General features: G+C 30.6%; 1 protein-coding gene and 1 long non-coding RNA gene across 2 annotated transcripts in view; one reads left to right on the top strand and one right to left on the bottom strand.

Annotated features, from left to right (window-relative positions):
• Positions 1-2,036, top strand: part of LOC142328978 (uncharacterized) — a 39,695-nt gene extending 37,659 nt beyond the window's left edge. Inside the window, exon 5 of the long non-coding RNA XR_012757396.1 lies at positions 1,954-2,036. This is a non-coding gene — a long non-coding RNA (uncharacterized LOC142328978). The remainder of the gene's footprint in view (positions 1-1,953) is intronic.
• A 951-nt stretch (positions 2,037-2,987) lies between these two features.
• Positions 2,988-14,655, bottom strand: part of Snx16 (sorting nexin 16) — a 38,680-nt gene continuing 27,012 nt past the window's right edge. The window contains exon 8 of the mRNA XM_075372881.1: positions 2,988-3,108. The gene's annotated coding sequence lies outside the window, so the exon portion shown is untranslated. The remainder of the gene's footprint in view (positions 3,109-14,655) is intronic.

Below are 14,655 nucleotides of genomic sequence, written 5' to 3'. Positions count from 1 at the left end.
TTAAAAAAATAATAATTCCCTCTACTACCAAAAAAAAAGACAATAGAATTGTTTTCCTCTGACTCAGCACAATACTTCGGCTTACAAGAAAGAATACATTATTCAAATAATTTTCATTAACATCTGAATTGTGAATTATTAGGTAGTTATTTCTAAATTTAGTTTCTTCATACATTAACTTATATTATTTTATGCATTTATATTTTAAATAATTAATATGAACTTCAATCACATCTATTTGATATTTTATAATAAATTGTGTATTCCGAGATGCGGTTCTGATCACAAGGTTTAATCATAGTTTATCTTAATCCATGTGGACAAATTGTGGGGCAGCTATTTTTTTTAATCCATTGAATATTATATGAGGGCCGCCTTTTAAGTTTTTACAAAAAACATTGACAGAAAAACGTTTTTTGATACAAATCATTTTATTATTTTTCAAAATATTCACCTTGAATATTTATACAATTTTGCACTGTTCGAACCAATTCTGAAAAAAAATTTTCAAAAAAATTGATAGCTCAAAAACATGGTTTTACAGGGATTCAACAGCTTCTTGAGCTGATGAAAATCGCTGTCGACGAATTTTTTGTTTGACATTTGGGAACAAAAAGAAGCCGTCAGGCGATAAATCAGTTGAATACGGACAATGAGACATTAATTCAGTGTTTTTCTCCACCCAATAATCAATTGTTTGACGTGCTGTGTTGACATTGCATGATAAAGAATGATGTGACATTTTCGGTTGTTTTTCCTGATTTCATTGATGACTTCTTGCAAACAATTGTTGTATACCACTCAACATTAACTCTTATTCGATTCTCTAAAGCAATGGTTGCTACATATCCAGTTTAACCAGAGAAACAAGCAATAATTTTCTTGTAAGTGCTTCGCGAACGAACCGCTTTTGTTGGTTTCGGTACATCTTGTCTCATACGAATATATCCAAGTTTCGTTTCCTGTTACGAAGATGTACATGGATTTTGCATTTTCTCAGTGACTTTTTGAGCATTTCCTCACACCAACTGACACGAGCCTGTTTTTGAGTTTCGGGTAAATTAAGCATAATCCATCGGGAACAGGATCTCTTTCTTAACTAAATTTTCTTGCAAAATCGAATGTACTGTAGTCTTCGATATGCCTAAGGCCTCTTATCTCATGATCAGTCACATGCCGATCTTCTTCAATCATGTTGCGCACAGCATCGATGTTTCTTGAAACAATCGATTTTGGTCGTCCTTCACGAAATTCATCGCTGACGGAAGCACGACCACAACGAAATTCTGTAGCAAACCAATTCTGATTAGTTTTTCTAATGTTATCAAAAAGTTGAAACGATTCGAGGCATTGTTGTTTTGTTAAGGCCTAGAAAAAAAATCATCCAACAAAAACCTTCACGGGAAATTTCCATTTTTTCACAAAGTTTTTTTTTTTAAATGCTCACTGTAAACAAACGACTAGGCCTATTTCTGAGCTGCCACTGTTGTAACAATAACAAAATTCAAATTTTACAAAAATTTTTCTCCTGGAAAAATTGAGTATAAAACTATTGATAATTAATTACTAGCTCCAATGTCTGGAGTTAACTTTGTTACTATTATCAGCTGTAATATAAATTTTAAGTAGTACTAAAGAGTGTATTAATCAACTATTATAAAACCATGGTCAGCTTCTTCCCTTTTAAAATTTTACACACCTAGACAAATTTTAATTGAACTGACCTTTCTAGAATTGTCTTGTGTAATCCCTTCATCTCATAATATTTTCTTTGCCTTGGTTTACTTTTAAGCACATTTCCTATTACTTTTTTCTCTTGATCACTCAATTTATTTTCTTTCTATTGCAAATTTCTTGTCAAGATGTATTCTATCCAAACAGGTTTTCTTTCCAATATATCTTTTCATCCATTGTCTAATATATATGTAAATATTACAGATATTTCTTTTTCAGAGCCAAGTTTAACATCTGTACAACAAAATACTCCAATAAAATTTGCATACTTCTATTAATTTGTAATTTTGCAGCCAGAAAATGAATTAATGGTATGTATACTAGTGGTAATGTAAAATATTGTAAATATGCACTGTTTGATAATATTATCAGTAAATGATTCATTAGATTCCAAAAAAAAAAAAAAAAATTAATACAGGTGATATTTTTTAAGTAATATCTGTTTTAGAATTATTAATAATAAAAGTTTAGCTGGTGAAATGAATGTATCTACTTTATTCTTGTACAAATTATAAATAACTTTTCTTTCTTAAAACTTCAATCCTATTAACTCAAAATTTTAAACATTTTACTCTATTCTAGATTATTGAATGCTTTTTCAAAAGCTGTAAATGTCATGTCTATGTCATAGCTCTGATTTTTCCAACCTGTTTTCTAAAACTAATTATTTCTCGTTTTCTAAAATCAAATTGGTCATAAGCCAGTAGATAATCTTTTACCTCATGTTCTATTATTCTATATATTTTTTAAGTAATTTACAAGCATGAGATGTTAAAGTTGTAATGTCATATTTTTTCATTTCTAACTACGAGTATTCTTGATTTCTATTGAATAATAAATAATGCCTTTATAGAAATCTGAGGGTATATCTCTTAATTTGCTCTATTAATTATGCACAAGTTATTTTTCTATTAGACTTAATAGATAAGTAACTTGTTGAACTCAACTTCTATACTGTTTAGTAATGCAAATGGAGTGTAATAAATTTTTCTGCTTCAATTTGTAATTTCCTTTGAAATCATAATCAATATATTTTTTTCTCACTTACAACAATGATCTCCCATCTGGATTGCTGATATTCATATTTTGCCTTCATTTCCCCAAAATTTTCTTATTTCTGTATGTATCTACAATTGCTGTTATTGCTTTTTCTATATCATTAAATGTTATCTTCAATCTATCTTCCTTCGCAGTTTTGCAATTTCTATTAATTTAATTTGTTTTAAATTGAAAAAATTTTCTACTGTCATCTTCTGTGTTTTAAAATTTTCTGAAACAATCCATCAGTTCTAATATATTTTTCATAATTTCAATATTTTCTACCAATTGGTATGTATCTGCCAAACCTCTTTTGTCTAAGTTCTAAAGGTTAAGCTGGAAATAAAATTAAAAAAAGCCATTTTAGTTTTTAAATTAAAAAAATATTCTTTGTAACCACAGACTATTGGAGTGGGATGAGCAAAAAGGTTTTTAAAGTGGTTTAAATATTTAAAATCTTTACTGGAGCTCTTTAGCAAAACTCTCTCTTATAAACTTGAAGTTTTTTATCAAGACTATATTATTAAAAAAATGTTATTTAATACCCCCTTACTAAAAAATGATTATTTTTTTTCTTTTATTAGCTATATCTTGCTTTAGAAGGAAGAAGTTTTTTCGCATCTATATTTTCTACATCAACAGGCTACTATATTGATGTAGAAAGTATAGGTGCAAAATACTCCCATTAACTACTTTTCTTAAGGAAGATAAAGGTAAAAAAAGAAAAAGATATAAGTTGACGAGGGGGTGAATATAAAATGTTTTGATAATTTGTGATATTGATAAAAAAATTTTTGGCTAAAGTGCCACAGTAAAAATTTCTAATTTATTTGGATCAAAACATTTCTCCTTTTTGCAAAAATTTAATACATTCTTCTCCCCCCATCCCCCAGAGATAGTACCTTTCTACCAAGTTTGAACAAAATTTGTCAAGACAAATACAAGCCAAAATAGATACGTATGTACAAACATCTGTCTGACAAAAATAAATTTTTTGGACTTGGGGTGCATTGCAATAAAACAGTTTTTTGAGATTACTTACAATTAAATTAAATCTATTTTTTTTTTTAATCTCTAAATGTCTCTTTAAGACACAAACTTAAAAAAATACCAATTAAAATTTTTTTTTTTTACTGATCTATATACTTTCCCATTACAGCTATAGCAGCATATAACACAACTGGGAAAGTAAAAATGGTGTTTGTTACTATCCTCAGAGGTATTTGTCACTACAAAGACTTGAAGTAAATTTTTTAAAGAATTTTATTATACAATTGGTATCGTGTTTTGATAAATAATTTAAAATTTTAAATTAACATCTTCCTACTGCCATCATGTAAAAGTACAATTTTTCATATAATTATATTATATTCACGATGAATTTAATATAGTGCAGTAATGGTTTCTTACTTTTAATTCATTAACTGCACTTTGTGCACTATATTTTAGGTCTGAAGGGTAATTACTTCCCAGCTGAGTTGAAGCAATATATATATTTAGCACTGTTTCAAAACAAAATGGGATAAAATAGCAATTTTTTTTTACTCTTATTTATTCCAGTTTTTCTTGTCTGTGATACATGTAAAGCACTTAATGTAAGATGGATAAATCAGAGCTTCTGCTTCTGAGAATAATGATGTTCAACCAGTCCCTGTCTTGAATGAGAACCATATACAACCAATCCCTGTGGTGATTAGTGAAGGTGACACTAGTAGAGTTGAATATCACTTCCACTTTGATGGGATTAGCTTCAGATATACAGTTTTTTAATTAATTTAATGAAGAATGCAACAGGAAACCTCTTCACTCCTTGTTTTCCTTAGTAAACATAGCATGAAATGCTTATTATTTTATTATTATTTTATCATTTATATATATATATTTTATTATATATTTAATAACATAATTATACAGAGTGTCCCATATAAAACGCAACCCATCAATCACTCGTCCATGAAATTTCAAAAGTCAAGCTTACTCCCTTACTCGTTACTGAAATGGACTCGTCCAACATCTGAACATCGCGGCGACGCAGTAGAACACTACCGATAGTAACAACAATGCAATCATAACGTTCAGTGTATTGCTAGAGACAAGATGATGTTTTCGCTAGATGAACGTGTTTTCATTGTCGAGTCGTACTTCAGTACGAAATCAGCGGTTGCAGTGCAAGATTTGTTTCGCCATAAGTAGCCAGATAAACCAGCTCCTAACAAATCATCAGTATTAAGGTTAGTCGCAAAATTTAGAGAGACCGGTTCTGTTAATAACAAGGAACACAAAAGATCTGCGTCAGTGTTGAATACAGATACTGTCGCTGAGATCAAAGACCGATTACTCGCTTTGCCAAATAAATCGCTCAGATGTTTGTCCGCTGAAATTAATTTATCTAAATCAACTGTTCATCGGGCGACCAAACGATTACAATTACGACCTTATCGCATTCAAACGGTTCATCGACTTCTTGAGCCCGACAAAGTAAAACGACTACAATATTGTCAACGGTTCCGTCGATTTCTGCGTGAGGGAATTAATGTTATGGATTCGTTATTTTTCACAGATGAAGCACGGTTTCATTTGGACGGCTACGTAAACAGCCAAAACAGTAGAATTTGGAGCGCTGAAAATCCCCACGTTTATCATGAAAAATAATTACAACCACAGAAGTTGGGCGTGTGGTGCACGATATCGCACCACACGCCCAAGAAGAAAATAATCGGTTCTATTTTTTTCGAGTACACTATTAATGCAGAACGATATCAGGATATTTTATTTCAGTTCATTGCACTCTTGGAAGAGGAAGACAGGCACTGATGGCTACAATATCGCACTACGCAGGTTCAACTTCTGATTTCGTTGAGGAATTCTTTGGTAATCGTGTTATCGGTCGAGGCTTGTGGCCACCAAGATCTCCAGATTTACTGCGGCGAAGTTTTTTCTATGGGGTTACCTCAAAGAAAAAGCCTATAGCAACAAATCATGAACTCTTGAAAGTCAATATTGAACAAGCTGTATTAAATATCCAGCCACAAACTTTGAAAAAAGTTGCAAGAAACGCTGTAAAAAGAATTGAAGCTTGTATTCAAGAAGATGGTGGTCACTTCCAACATTTACTCTAAATGTAAGGTAATGGATGGTAATAATAAAAATTACAATTACATTTACATTTACATATGGCTTTTTATTATTTCAATACCTACCAATATAAGATTGGGTTGCGTTTTATATGGACACCTGTACATTATTATTTATATACATTAAGTATATATTTTATTATATATTGTAACAAGACCAGGGTAACGGATTTCTTTCAATTAAGAAAAAAGAAAGAGAAAATAACAATGAAAAGAAGAATCCAGAAGAAACTAAAAGAAATTTTTTCCTCAGAGTAACAGGTCTGTTTAACAATCTGTTCTTTGTAATATAGACAATGGCACCTTCAAAAGCTGTTGTTTGACCAGAAGGGTTATTGGACCGGGAAAAGAATTTATAGAAAAACGTAACTGCGCAGACAATGAAAATTACGCTTCAACAATTAAAGGGATGAGGTAGGTATTGGTTCTGCAGGCCAAGGGATATACATACTGCCAGGGACCACAGTCAGTGGTTCATGAGGCCATGTTCGTGCAATCAAGATAATAAGCAATAATAGAGTAGTTTCACTAGCCCAAGTTTGATGCAGTGATGGTGATGGTGATATTAATAAGTGTGTGGTAACAATTAGTGAAGAGTACATCACGAGTATTCCAACGTGGGCAACGAGTGGTGAGTTATTGGTAAATACTAGTGAAACAGACCGTATTCTACTCATCCATAAAGTGTAGGATAGTTCTATTGTAAACAGTAAAAGAATGCAGAAAGTGAATTTTATGAACTTAGACTGTACTATTGTTATCTTGTTGTTCCTGCAATGTTACTTTCTATCAGCCATTTTAATGTTTTTATTAAATGGGACTGTATTCTGGTTCTTATAATTTAACTGTCATCAAAACAAATCTTGTCCTTTTTTTTTTTACTATTTTGTGTTATATATAAACATTGTCATTATTATTATTATTTATTTTGTTTATATGTTTCTAGAGTAATAAATTGTAAGAAATTTTTAGTTTGTCAGTCTCTCAATATCCTGGTTTAACTGCAAACACGCAGCAATATTATATTTTTTATTATTATAATCAAAGTAAAACTTTGTTTATAATGAAATGGCTAAAATGTCAGCAAATTAAATAAATATTTCCTAACACTGGAAATTTTTGAGCTATTTGGAATGAAAAATTCCAGCTTTCATGGTGGGTGGCAGGGATTTTGTCCGATACTGTAGGCACTTTCCTTTTTTTTTAATTTAATTGACTTTTTAAAAAATTTTCATAGCATTATTTAAAAAACATTTTCATTAAGTTTTCATAAAATTCTTTGTGACAATTAAAATTAAAAAAATAAACTATTTGTATCACCACGCAAAAGTTTAGTTCACGTTACATAACTAAAACTAAATGGCACTGCGCTATAGTGCAACCACAAACAAAAGAGCCTTGTTCCAGAATAGCTCGTGCATCTAATCAGTACACAGTTAGATTTGTGAGAGTGAGGACGTGCCTACAGCTTCAAACAAAACATTATAAGTTGTCTTATAAAGATTTATTCTCCCAAACTTAGTGAAAGTCCAACATAAGTATTTGCTAATTAATTACTATTATATGCTTTAACTTTCTGTAACTCTGCTTTACAAATTTTATAAAGTAAAGTTACTTCCCTACTTTACAAACCACCACTACTGTGGAACCAGTGGGAAGTTAGAATTTTACTACTAACAGAGACACAAAAGTGGGCGGTAGGTATAAAAAGGTTGACTACCAGGACCCACAAATTTATGGAACAAAGTATATACAACGGGATTATGCCTAAACACACTGGAGGAATTCACTGAGGTCAACTGCAATAATAAGTGTGATGCAATGACAAAAATTCATAAGATTGAAATTTATAAATAAAAAATTTTAAAAAAATGAAAATTTTTTTTGATAACAATATTTTTCACTTTAATTTCAAACAAAATTTTATACATAGTTTAATAAAGTCAATTATTACTACACAAATGTATAATTTAATCATATAATATATATTCAAATGCTAATACTGCTTACATGCATCATGCGCAATAAACACATGCACTTATACACAATAATACATAACAATAATATAATAAAATATCAAGTGAATCAACAAAATACTCAAATTCAAAAATTCACGTAACATAAATTTATTATCAATAATTTAAGGCACAAATACAGTAAATATTACCATGCTTTTCATTTATTATGTGATACTATTAATATTAGGGATAGTATAATAAATTCATGGAATAGTATAAAAAAAAATCAAAATGTAATGAATTTTTTTTTTAACTCAAATGCTAGAATATTATCCTTCACGGATTAGTTTCAAAAATGCTTCTGGAAATACATTCTATATACTTAAAAATGAATCATTTCTATATTAAAATAAATTAATAATAAAATATATAATGTTAAAAAAAATTCTTGGTGTATAAAATAAAGATTAGACTTGCTTATTACTTTAGTAAAACCCCATTTATTAGATCTTTTGTTTAACAGATCAAAATTTAATTTTTTTTTAAATGAATTTATATGTAATTTATCTATCTAAAAATACATTTAAATATCAGAAATTTATAATGTACTTATGGGAAGTACATGTCTTGCAATGGAACCATTAGCTCCAAGATCACCACAGCTCCTATTTTTTCCTTGGAGGATTCATCAAGGATAGTGTCAATAGGAATAAACCAGGAGTGATTCCTACTCAAAAGGGCATATAATTAGCAATTTCTAACAAGAAAATTTGCAAGTATTGGCCAATTTGGCTAGGATCTATCATGATTGGCACATGAATGGTCATATGGCTCAAAATTATTTCATAAATAATCTCCAATCAAATCCACAGGGCTTCAATACATAAATATATATTTTTAAATTTTAATAGCAACTCAAAATACTGTTAACTAATAAAATAAATCAAATGGGGTTTACTACTTTTGAGACAACAATGTAATAAAATAAATTAAAAATTAAGAAGGTTCTTTCTTTATATTATACGATAAAACAAACAAACATCATACACTAAGGGTACAGTACATACGGATATAGAAAAACTGATCTTCTTTAAATGCAAAAACAAGACCGAATAAATTAATTTAATTGTAACTGCTTGGTATTCTCTTTGGTATATTTACATGATTTCCCAAAAGAAGTGTATAGTTTATTTAGGCTGTATGTATATATTTATGTTCCACTGTAGCAGCTAAATGGCTGAACCAGTTTAGATGTATAACCCTGCGTTGGAATCCTTACATTACTGGGAATGTCATAGGCTATATATATATATATATATATTTTTAAATAAATCTAAAAAAAATTATACTATATACAAAATTGTCACTCGCATGCTCTTTAATTATCCTATATTACAGAGCCTCCTCTATGAATCATGAGACCTTGCCGTTGGTGAGGGGGCTTGAGTGCTCAGGGATACAGAGTAGCTAGATCGAAGGTGCAACCATATCGGAGAGGTATCTGTTGAGAGCCAGACTAAGGAATGATTCCTGAAAGAGGGCAGCAGCTCTTCAGTAGTTGTTAGGGGGGTGAGTCACAATGATTTAAACGGCCATATCAACATCACTCAATCCTCTGAGTACTGCACAGCTGAAAGCAATGGAAAACTACAGCTGCTTTTTTTCCAAGAAAATGAGGCTCTCTGCATTTTCATATAGCAATGATGGAGGCGCCTTCCTTGATAAAATATTCTGGAGGTAAACTAGTCCCCCGTTCGGATCTCCGGGTGGGGACTACTAAGGAAGGGGTCACCAGAAAATTAAAAAATAACATTCTACGGCAATTAAGAAATGCTATAAACAGGAAGGGCAAACTGGCGAAAGAAGAATGGATTAAAGAAAAGTGTTCAGAAGTGGAAAGAGAAATGAACATTGGTAAAATAGACTGAGCATACAGGAAAGTTAAGGAAAATTTTGGGGTACATAAATTAAAATCTAATAATGTGTTAAACAAAGATGGTACACCAATATATAATACGAAAGGTAAAGTCGATAGATGGGTGGATATATTGAAGAGTTATACGGAGGAAATGAATTAGAAAATGGTGTTATAGAGGAAGTTGAGGAGGATGAAATGGGAGAAACAATACTGAGATCTGAATTTAAGACAGCATTAAATGATTTAAATGGCAGAAAGGCTCCTGGAATAGACGGAATACCTGTAGAATTACTGCGCAGTGCAGGTGAGGAAGCGATTGATAGATTATACAAACTGGTGTGTAATATTTATGAAAAAGGGGAATTTCCGTCAGACTTCAAAAAAAGTGTTATAGTCATGATACCAAAGAAAGCAGGGGTAGATAAATGTGAAGAATACAGAACAATTAGTTTAACTAGTCATGCATCAAAAATCTTAACTAAATTCTATACAGAAGAATTGAGAGGAGAGTGGAAGAAATGTTAGGAGAAGACTAATTTGGTTTCAGGAAAAGTATAGGGACAAAGGAAGCAATTTTAGGCCTCAGATTAATAGTAGAAGGAAGATTAAAGAAAAACAAACCAACATACTTGGCGTTTATAGACCTAGAAAAGGCATTCGATAACGTAGACTGGAATAAAATGTTCAGCATTTTAAAAAAGTTAGGGTTCAAATACAGAGATAGAAGAACAATTGCTAACATGTACAGGAACCAAACAGCAACAGTAATAATTGAAGAACATAGAAAGAAGCCGTAATAAGAAAGGGAGTCCGACAAGGATGTTCCCTATCTCCGTTACTTTTTAATCTTTACATGGAACTAGCAGTTAATGATGTTAAAGAACAATTTAGATTCGGAGTAACAGTACAAGGTGAAAAGATAAAGATGCTACGATTTGCTGATGATATAGTAATTCTAGCCGAGAGTAAAAGGGATTTAGAAGAAACAATGAACGGCATAGATGAAGTCCTACGCAAGAACTATCGCATGAAAATAAACAAGAACAAAACAAAAGTAATGAAATATAGTAGAAATAACAAAGATGGACCACTGAATGAAAATAGGAGGAGAAAAGATTATGGAGGTAGAAGAATTTTGTTATTTGGAAAGTAGAATTACTAAAGATGGACGAAGCAAGAGCGATATAAAATGCCGAATAGCACAAGCTAAACGAGCCTTCAGTAAGAAATATAATTTGTTTACATCAAAAATTAATTTAAATGTCAGGAAAAGATTTTTGAAAGTGTATGTTTGGAGTGTCGCTTTATATGGAAGTGAAACTTGGACGATCGGAGTATCTGAGAAGAAAAGATTAGAAGCTTTTGAAATGCGGTGCTATAGGAGAATGTTAAAAATCAGATGGGTGGATAAAGTGACAAATGAAGAGGTATTGCGGCAAATAGATGAAGAAAGAAACATTTGGAAAAATATAATTAAAAGAAGAGACAGACTTATAGGCCACATACTAAGGCATCCTAGAATAGTCGCTTTAATATTGGAAGGACAGGTAGAAGGAAAAAATTATGTAGGCAGGCCACGTTTGGAATATGTAAAACAAATTGTTAGGGGTGTAGGATGTAGAGGGTATACTGAAATGAAACGACTAGCACTAGATAGGGAATCTTGGAGAGCTGCATCAAACCAGTCAAATGACTGAAGACAAAAATAAAAATATTACAGAGCAATGTTTTTATTTTTGGTAGTCATGTTTTTTAATTTTTAATATTTGTCTTCATAAAAATAATCCTGATAAAAACAAGTTTCATTTTTAAAAAAAATTATGCTGGTTTTGTGAAAAACAACAAAAAATACAATTTTAAAAAAAAAACTGAATCAGATAAACATTTGATTTTAGAATCAAACCTAGTGTAAAAAAGGGAAAAAAATTGAAATTAAGTAAATTATAATTTTATGTTATAATAAAAGCAATACAATGAAGATTAATTTATTCTATTAATGTTAGATTATTATTTACCTAAATTACTTTCAGTTTTGCTTAATTCAGGTAAACGGGATTTACAGAAGTAGTAGTGATTATTTTAAACTTGTAAAACAGTTTTTTGTCACCCACAGTACATAAAGAATAAAATAATTTATTGTTTTATTAATATCTATTTATTATTTAGTAACGCACATACCAAGAGATAACAATAATATGTAACAATATTAAAAGCTAAAGAAAAGTATATCACAGTAATTTTTTTTCTTTTTGGTTAAAAGTTGTGAAAATAATAAATTATTATGCTAAATATCCATACTAAGAATAATGCACTTAATAAAGGCACATAGCTGCTTATTTATTTAAATACAGTATTTAGTTGATAACACAGTACAATATTAAAAGTAACAATACCTGTTACAACAAATAAACTAATTAAAGTAAAAGCAAAAGAACTGCCATGATGAATCATTTATTTCATAATTACTATTACCCTTTAAAGCAGTGGTAGTCAACCTGGTCCCTCCCACTCAACTAGTGAGCGTTCCAGCTTTCATGTGGGTGGCAGGGATTTTGTCTGATACTATAGCACTATCCTTTTTTTAAATTTAATTGACTTTTTAAAAAATTTTCATAGCAGAATTACTTGCTGTAACTCTGCTTTATAAATTTTATAAAGTAACATCCCTACTTTACAAATCTCCATACTGTGGAACCGGTGGGCGGTTAGAAAATGTTACTGCTAAAAGAGACACAAAAGTGGGCGGTAGGTATAAAAAGGTTGACTATCACTGCTTTAAAGCATTTCAAACTTTAAACCAAGCAGTATAAAATAGCAGCCCTCAACATCTTATTATGTGTATTTCATCCTAATTGGTATTCAACAAATTACATCATTTATCATACACATCTATCTATAGACATCTTTTTTTTTGATCAACTTAATTTTATTATACTTTTTTAATTTAACCAAGAAAAATGTTTTTATAATGAATTAAAAAGTAATAAGTAAAGATTAAGAAGAGTAAGAATTAATAAAGATTTAAGATGACTAAGATGAACTTAGATTTAAATGCATTTTAGGTTACGCTAATTGCCCCTACTACTTTTTTCCATGATTTCGTAACATATTAAAGAAAGTGCATGGAATAAATATTTTTTCAAAAATTACAAATCTTTTCTTTAAAAGCAACTTGCAAGTCGTAAGAGAATTTATAATAAGGCCATAAAAAGTAGTTACTTGAGAAAAGCATGAAGAGAAAAGAAAACTCTAAATCAAATACTATAAGTACTTAAAACTTGTTGATCATAAGTACAAAATTGTTACTTTTCCCATAATGAATAGTGACCTATGAATAATGAATTTTTCCATGTGAATAGAATTTGTAGAAAGATGGACATAAGAAAAAATGTAAACTAGCTCTAAAAAAATTTTTGTTTTTTATAATTAATTTTAAATCCTGCCCTGATTTACACTGCTATGTTTTTGAGAAAGCCTGTGATTTTTTTTTAGTTGATATACTTAATGAGCACTCCAAAAAATACTGCTAATCTAATCTATCTCAACAAATATTAGGATTTTTCCTGTAAATTAGATATTTCTACACCTGAAAGGCAAGTACCAAATGACCTGACATATAAAAACTGATTTGTACTGTTGTCTTTGAAGACTGATGCAGCAGACCCACAGTAAACAGATGTCTCTAGAACGTTCCATGTCCGATAATAAAAAAAAACAGTTGTCAAGTTAACCAACATCAGGGAATTTGAGTGAGGCCTATAGCAACTAATATTCTTAAATCCAAACATCCCACCAGTGTGATGAAATGCCATTAGTGGTCATATAGCATCTGAAAGCCAGTTCCTCATAAACACTTGTCTTTATCATTTATATTTCTGTGGCTCCATTTTTTTTCTTCTGTTTTTGTGATTATATTTCAAAACATTACAACTTTTAAAACATTTTATTTTTCTGTATCCTTGTATAGTTATCTAGTTTCAACCGACTGGGTTGGTCTAGTGGTGAACTCATAATCGCAAATCAGCTGATCTCAAAGTCCAGAGTTTTAAGATTCAAATCCTAGTAAAGGCCGTTACTTTTATATGGATTTGAATACTAGATCATGGATACCAGTGTTCTTTGGTAGTTGTATTTCAATTAACCACACATCTCAGGAATAGTCAACCTAAGACTGTACAAGACTATACTTCCTCTGAAGTAATACCTTATGATGGTTCCGGAGGCTAAACAGAAAACAGTTATCTAGTTTCACAAAATTGGCTATTAAAAGATGATATTAAAATGTTGAGTTCCAGGCTGAAAATCAAATCACAATAAAAAATTAACAAGATTTTAAATTACATTTTAGATTTCCATCAGGTGCAGCATTATAAGAAAAATGTACTCATGAAATTTATTGAGAAAACTTTGTAGTTTTCTCAGAGAAGTAATTTGTAAAGGATATCTATGGAAAAGAAGATTTTTTAATAGACAGTGCTAATGTTCAAGAACCAGTTTACAATTAGAACAGGATAAAAATAAGTATTAATATTTTACTTCTCAAACAGAATACAAAAAATTACATAAACTGTCACCATCTTCTGAGATTAAAATACGAATCACAGAAGTTGGTTCAGGAAAGGATTTGGTGAACTGAGTTATTGGCTCACCCAGTTTCTGACCAGACATGTGGCTTTTTGGGGGTATTTTTCGAGAGGTGGAGGGCCTATGACGATGTGCGTACTTATTGCAATAATGGGGACAGAATTGAACACATCGTGTTTAATTGTGACAGATGGGTACAAGAGCTCCACAATTGTGAGCTTCAAGTGGAAACAGTGACTGTAGATAATGTCATAAGTAAAATGCTCAGAAGTGAGTGATGGACAGCCCT

Source organism: Lycorma delicatula, chromosome 8 (genome assembly GCF_047948215.1).
Source record: "Lycorma delicatula isolate Av1 chromosome 8, ASM4794821v1, whole genome shotgun sequence".
NCBI lineage: Eukaryota > Metazoa > Arthropoda > Insecta > Hemiptera > Fulgoridae > Lycorma > Lycorma delicatula.
This window is presented reverse-complemented; position numbering and strand designations above follow the sequence as displayed.